The 7,458-nt window shown below is 37.7% G+C and overlaps 1 protein-coding gene across 3 annotated transcripts in view; it reads left to right on the plus strand.

Moving 5' to 3' along the window:
• SLC1A2 (solute carrier family 1 member 2) overlaps window positions 1-7,097 on the plus strand; it is a 177,821-nt gene extending 170,724 nt beyond the window's left edge. For all 3 annotated transcript variants that reach the window (XR_011649918.1, XR_011649919.1, XR_011649920.1), the window contains exon 12: window positions 1,325-7,097. The gene's annotated coding sequence lies outside the window, so the exon portion shown is untranslated. The remainder of the gene's footprint in view (window positions 1-1,324) is intronic.
• The last annotated feature ends 361 nt before the right edge of the window (window positions 7,098-7,458 follow it).

Here is a 7,458-nt window from a genome sequence, read left to right on the forward strand (position 1 = left end):
AACCCCACTTCTAGAGGATTGTGTTCCCAACACTCTGCCTAAGTCTTTATGGTTTGTTTTGTCTTCAGCTTTTTCCTATCTATCCTGTGAGCCTATAAATAAATAAATAAATAAATAAATAAATAAATATATATATATATATATATATATATATATGGACAATGTATTTGGAGGAAACAAGGAATACAGCTTGACAAAAGAGACTTTTCTGATTTGAGACTGTTTGCAATGTCTCATGAAAATATACTGAGGAAATCACATTTAACAGGAAATTCAATAAATCATATTACAAATAAACAATTTCTCAAATTCAGGACTAGCCTGAAAATCCAGGCAATCTGCAGAGTTGACATATGACTATGTCTTCTGGTTTCTTAGAATTCCGTCATTCTTCCCATGCCATGCCCATTGGGCTTGGTTGTCCTTACCCAAAATATGTGCCATGAACAGAACAAATGGATCCAGAGTACACCTCTGACAACCTTGTTTGAATAGGATATGTATAACCCATCAATTACATGTACAGATTTATATTACTAGGCCCAACACAGGTATGAATGTTTATAATACATTGATATTTGATAATGCACAAATCTTATATTTATATTCAGACACAGCAGGCCAGATACATACATTGCATCCTGTAAGAGGAGACAAGTTTTCAAGTCAATGCTTTGGCATTTTGTTATAGTGTCGTTTACCTCTTTTTAGGAATCAGAGAATCATTTCAGAAGAAAAGCAAATAAGTTAAACTTTAATCCCTCCCTTTCACATGTTTGCCTTTTGGATAACCCAAGTAGAATATACATTTGACTACCTACTAAAATCCAATGAACCAAATCCAATTGGTAAGAAAAATGGCTTATTTATCAATGTATTGCTTTACTTCAAGGCTTTCCCTCCACCTGCAAAGATCATCAGAGAATAAGGCAATCAACTAGATCACACAGACCCTCAAAATAGGACTTTAAAGAATGAAGTCTGAACCAAATTGATATCAGCTTCAAATTCCTTACTCTTGGTGTGGAAACAGAGCCTATAGTCTCTTGGCTGAGGAATTTATTATGCTCCCAAAAGACAAATATTTACTTTACCAGTCAGCCAACCGGTTGTTTAGAGAGTCTTAGGTCATTTCCACTTGCACGACGAGAAGTATATCATCTGGAAATGTATCCAGTCAAGTAACTCTTTCGAAGCGGAGTGATTGGGTACCTCACCTACTGGATACAGAAAGGAAGCCCAATCCTTTCACATTTTTGCAAATATCACACTTTCCTTTGCTCTTGATAGCAAAAGTTTTATTTTATTTTTTCCCTTTCATTAGAATCAAGATTCCTGCCTGTGCAACATTTTCCGTGAAATACAGCAATAAATCCAAGCAGGTATGCACACACCTAGAGAGAACTCGTCATAGTTCCTACTCGTGATAAATAAATCTCAGCAGCTTTCCGGGGTCTGATGGCTAAAGTGCTTGTCCATTACACCCCAGTGGAGGTGGCTCTTCCCACTTAGCTACTCTTCAACTCTGCAACCGTGCAGCTATCTGAGTTGCTGCTTTTGCTTTTCTTATTCCCAAATAAATTTATATCAAGGCAAGAAAAAGAACCAAATGGGATTTTCAATTACTGATCTTGCTCTTTGAATAAGGGTATTAGAGTCTGGGAGCCTAAGAAGATTAAGGTAATGCAAAGAGCCTGAAGGAATTCTGCAGTGATAGTTTTGTAAATCTAGATGTCAAGGAAGATTAATGGTCTTATTATTTGTGGCCATTGCTGGCTAAAACCTAGAAGAAGGGCCAGCGAGTGCCCATTCAGGCAGGGGGCACCAGAGACAGATTGTTCGCCTTGGGTGAAGTGAATTCTATGCTACTCATGCAACATTGTTAATGGTTTTCTCCAAAGAAAACCCAAGTTCCTGCTTTTTCTCCTTTCTTCCTATTCCACTTATCATTGCTGCTGCTTAAGAGGCACCCTAGAAAAAAAACTTTGATGCTGCTTAAGAGACAACTTAGTAAATGGCTTAGATGTTGCTTAAGAGACATACAAGTTATTGAGAGGGTTGGCTTTAGAATAGATGACAGGAAATCTTAATAGAATGCTATCTAATTTCCTACCATAACACAACTAATTCATGTAACAGCATAGAGATGACGAAAAGCAACATGATTTGGTGGAGGAAACATTTACATTAGACTCTTGCCAATTTTTAGCTGTTTGACTTAGATAAATCACTTTATCTCTCTTTGAACCTCAAAGTGAAGGGGTTGGGTTAAATTATTAAACTATTAAAGCTCCCTTCCAACTCTAAGAATCCATGATGTGATCTTTGCTTTAATTATTTCTTTTTTAAGGGGCTTACTACCAAAAAATATTACTTCTTTATATTTTAGGTCAGAAGGACCCACAATAATGAGTAATCGATTTAAATTTTTCTCATCCCCTTTGGGGGAAGTTAAATCCAAGCCTCTCTATTTGATTTTTTACAACAAGATGGAAGGATGGCCATGTTAATCCACAGCTTGTTGTTTGGGGACAAAAACAGACATCCTTTTATAAAACTGCCTTTTACCTAAACTTCCTGTCCTAATAGGGGTAGTGATTCAGATCTGAAAAATGATCCAAGAGTCACCGTGAGGGGACAGGACAAATCTGCAGCTTCACCTGAGCTCTTGCATCATTTCTGCTGTAGCAACAGAGCCCCCTCCAAATACCCAAAACACAGAGTTTTCTCCAAACAGTCCTAATTGCCAACCCAGTATGGGAATTTGGGAGCCTTTGGCAAATAACCTTGAACACTCTTATGAAATTTGGTGCAAGACTTGCACAATAACAGCAACTGTCTGTAAATCCCTTCCCTCCTTGCCTGTACACATCCATTTACAAGATAGCCCAGGCCAAGTCGTTTCTCAGGACAGATATGCAAGGATATTTGATTGAACTCATTTTCAAATCTCCCTCTTGGTTTGTTTCATCATGAGCCTCACTTTGCAGGTAGAAAACCTCTGATTTGTAGGAATGGAGCGTGGCTGGCGATCATTGTACTCTCCAATGCCTGAGGGATTACTGGGGTGGATGACTTTGGGAAACATTTCTCAGAATACATGGTCTACAGGGTGAGTGTCCTCAGCATTGACCTTTGAACTTGCACTTTCTGGTGCTGCTTCAGTGGCTTATTGCTTGTTTCATTGCTCTTTGTCCCAACTTCTGCTAGACATAGAATAGAGTTGGTATTGTGTTGTGAGAATCTATATTGCCAGGAAAGACTTTAGTTCTTTAGATTTGAGGGAGTGAAATGTAAAGCTAGGACTAAAAGGATTACTTGCTTTTTTTTTTTTTTTCTCTCATTAGAGCAGAAGAACTGACACAAAAGCAGCAATATAAAAGACTTTTTTAAATTTGAGTCATATAAGAACCCTTAAAAAAGTGAGAGAAGCCCCTAAGTTCTCATTCCATTCATACTAAATAATATCTTGAGGAATTGCTGATCAATTTTTTCCCCTTAAGTCCCCAGCCTTGCTTTATCTTCCTACCTCTAGGCCAAATATCCATTTTGGTCTTTTTAAAAGTCCTTCTGATTATTACACAGAGCCCTTTTGTGCTCAGAATAAAATCTGCTATGGGAACAGACCCCACTGCTTTGCAGAGTCAGCACCTGACTTAGAGAGGGGTGGCAGCTGGTCTCCAATTCCTTTGGAGATGCCCCAGTCCCTGAGTGAGTGCTGGAACCTAACACCTGTTACCCTTGCTACCATGCCCTGTGTCGATGGGGATGATGCTGTCAGAGCCTTGCTCCTTCTGGGGCTCAGTTTCTTCTCTTGGCAACCATTTAGCCTGCCTGGAAACCACCTGTTGCCTTGTGTAGGAGAGAAACACACACCATAGCCAGCACATCTCTCAGGTTTCTCCACCATGGAGCAATTCCTTGAGATGTATGACTAGAAAACTTACTAGAAATTCATCTTTGGCATCCATATTTTTTTCTACACATCACCTTCACTCTCTCCCTTCCTCCTTCCACTGGAAAATCTCAGCATTGCATCTTCATGTTGTAGAACAAGATGATCAGGTTATCTGGTCACTATAGAGATTTGTATATAAAAAGCTCCTTTTGTGAGGATTTTTGTATATTGTTTTTCTATTTGTTTTCTATGGTTCAAAGAGAGAGCTGGCAAGCTAATATTCTAATTTGCTCTTGCTGCCAGCAGATATATATTGGCTTCCTGGTAAGAATCTATGTTACCAGAGACAACATATTGCCCTCAGTTCAGTATTGCACCCCAAATCCACAAATTCTTCCAACCAATCTTTCATTCTTTTAAAAACAATACCCGTGCTTCTATTCTATTATTTATAAAGAACATGATAAAACATACTTATAGTCTTGGATATGATATGTTTAATATTAATTTAGCTTTTAATAATGTTATAGGTTTGTATCTATTCTTCAGAAATCATACTCAGTGTAGACTGGATTAATCTATTTCGTATCTGTAATTTTGCAGAAGATATTTTCTTATGGTATTTTCTATGTAACCACATATGTAGAATTATAACTAATTAGAGCAAAAGAAGTCTCTACAGCAATTGAGAGATATCATTGTTTCCTGAGCATATAGGCACATTTGAAAAATTTAAGAACCTAATCCTCAGTGGTACAATGAACAAAATGTCCATTAAGAACAAGCAGTTGCTTAAATTCATTAGCTGGCTAGAAAATACATTTAAACAATTAATCTTTTTAACTAGAGGAATGGTGCTGATTCCTTATTTTTAACACCAGACCTTGTTTTTCTAGCTAAGCATTCCAATCTTGCTTTTCTCTAAAAAGATCAAGGATGAGGCGATGGTAGTGGGATATTTTCTCTATCAGAATCCCCCATACCTTCCTCACTGTTTATGGGAAAACTGGCTTAGGAAAAACTCAGAGTAGCAGAGATTTGAGAGTGAGAACCAAGAAGCAAATCAGGACAGATTTGTCACAATTAATTCTTGCCAAGCAAATTGGTAGTAAATGTTACTTTCTGTGTGAACTGAACACATTTTCAAGAAAATAGAAAACATTTTTAGTACCAGCTATGAAGCAATAACCCGATTACTGGGGGGCTGGGGGTGGGAGCTTAGAGTCACATGGAAATTGTCAGAAGAAACCCCAGTGGTTTCTGTCCTCAGGTGAAAAACAAACTGTGTAACCTCCCCAAATGGCAAATCAGTAGCCACTGCAAAAGACAAGGTACAAGGTATCTTCCTTGAGCCAAACACCTTTTCTGATATGGCTGATAGGGCTAGTATTTTTGCAGATGTCTATGTTTAAAAAAGAAAACAGTCAGTTACATAGAAATTGTACTGGTATGTAGTTGAATCTGCCCCTCTTTAAGTAAACAGACTAGATGTGCCCTCACAGTTGTTATCTGTGACTTTCAAGCACAGATAGCTATCAAAGCATGAGGTTCTTTTGTGTACACACTGACACGTGGTTTGCGCATGAAGACAGTGTCTATATGCACTTTGTGTAGCTATAATGTAGGTATCTATGTGTAATTTCAGTGAAATGGTGTATAGATATATTGTAATTTAATTTAAGTGTTATTTTTGGCTGTTCATCTAAATGCAGTAGACATGTTGATTGCTGTTTTGAAAACTCTTCTTTTCCCTCTTAGATACCCAGCTGTGAATAATTTCTTCTGTTTGGTAATGTGATTTGGGGATGTATATGAGTGAAATCCTTATCTATGAATTCTTTATACTGATAATTTGTTTGAAAGTCTGTGTGTGTCCAGTATCTTTGTAAATACACAATTCAGAGCAATGGTGAAGTGGATGTGGGTCTTGGTTCTTAGAGGAAAGTTATCCAACATCTGTATAATGCACAGAGAATGCAACTGTGGAAGTTTTGATTATCTAGGCTGAGGTAGGTTTAGAAAGAGGACATTCATCTACAATCCTTCACTTGGTGAATTGGACTCAGAGTGACAAATGGTTAGTCTCTTCCTGTGCATTTTATCATCATGTCCTTAGGGAAGGGTCAGCCTGTGATTGTCAAATACTGATCATGACTTAGATTCCAAACAGCCTTGTCTGCCTTGGCTTCTTGAGTCAAGGTATAGGAAAGGCGTTCATTGATGATCTCTGCAGGGGAAACTCCACAAAAGCACACTTTAGGCAGTAAACTGCATGGTTATCTGTAGAAAGAGCACTAAAAGCACAGAAATGGTCTGTGTAACTTTGGTGTGTAGGGATGGGGGAGGTGGGCAACTAATAAAGCACAGATTCCGCATATGTGAAGGGAGTGTGACCTCCTAAACCTAATATATTCTGTGTGCATGTTTTGAGTGATTGCAGATGAGATTAACTAATGTAATTATACACTTGCTTCCGAAAACACACATTCTGTCTAATTACCACTAAATGGAATGTTATGAGAGCTATAGTTCCTGTAATCCCTTCCTGCTTCCCAAGGATGGAGAAGAAATGGTTATGTGTTGTTGGACAAACTAAGTTTCCCTCTCTTTTCATGAGAGGAGTGAAGCCTTAGAGATCTGCCTAGGACACAAAGCACATTAATTTGCAGTGACTTCTCCAGATGAGAGGAGAGGGGATATTGTCTACAGGAAATTTTTTTCTTTAACATGTGGCTTTTCCAACTGCTGTCAAATTCAGGATGGAAACCTTAAGGAAAGAAAATTTGCCTTTAGACAGGATTCTCTTTGAAGATTCTTATATGTGCAGTATGAAAGATAACGATGTTTTTTTTTTCAGATTCACAATCTCTGCAGTCATGTAGCATAGAGCATCTATAACAGATAATGTTGAACACTAATTGACGCAAAAAAATAAAAACTTCAACTCATTCTTGAGTTGTTTCTTACATATGGTACTAGGAAATGCCTTGTTGACCAAGCACATTTTGGGTAGTTAAAGGCTTTTGTTTTCCTTTAGCTTTCTAAACTCCTTTACAATGTGGAAATTACTGTAACATTTCATGTGTAAAACAACTGGATGTTCTTTATATACTGGAAATGATTTGTGAATCTAATGTTTCACTAAGTGTTTTAACTTCTGTGTATATATCTCTCATCAATAAATGTGGATTCAAATTTCTCTTGGTTGTTGCCTCCTCTTCAATTCCCATTTGAGGCTGTTGTTGGTTACATAGTAAGTGTCTCTAGTGTTCCTTTCAGAGAAATTTGTGGATGGAAGGCTACAATGTCTGTATGGTATTTTCTTAGTGAAGACACATTGTCTCTAAATTAGAATCTAAAGTTAGTTACCTGGAGAAAATGGTATATAATCAAAGTTATCCTTGCCTATCAATCAAAATCTCAGGGACTAGACCCCAAATTCTCAGGTGCTCAAAGCAACCAAATTTTATTTTTTACTCACATGACCTGTCCTTCACAAGTTGGTTGGAGGACTTTGTTTTATGCTCTCCTCATTTAGGGAGACTGAGGGAAGCTCCATC

This window comes from Dasypus novemcinctus, chromosome 10 (assembly GCF_030445035.2).
Source record: "Dasypus novemcinctus isolate mDasNov1 chromosome 10, mDasNov1.1.hap2, whole genome shotgun sequence".
NCBI classification, from domain to species: domain Eukaryota; kingdom Metazoa; phylum Chordata; class Mammalia; order Cingulata; family Dasypodidae; genus Dasypus; species Dasypus novemcinctus.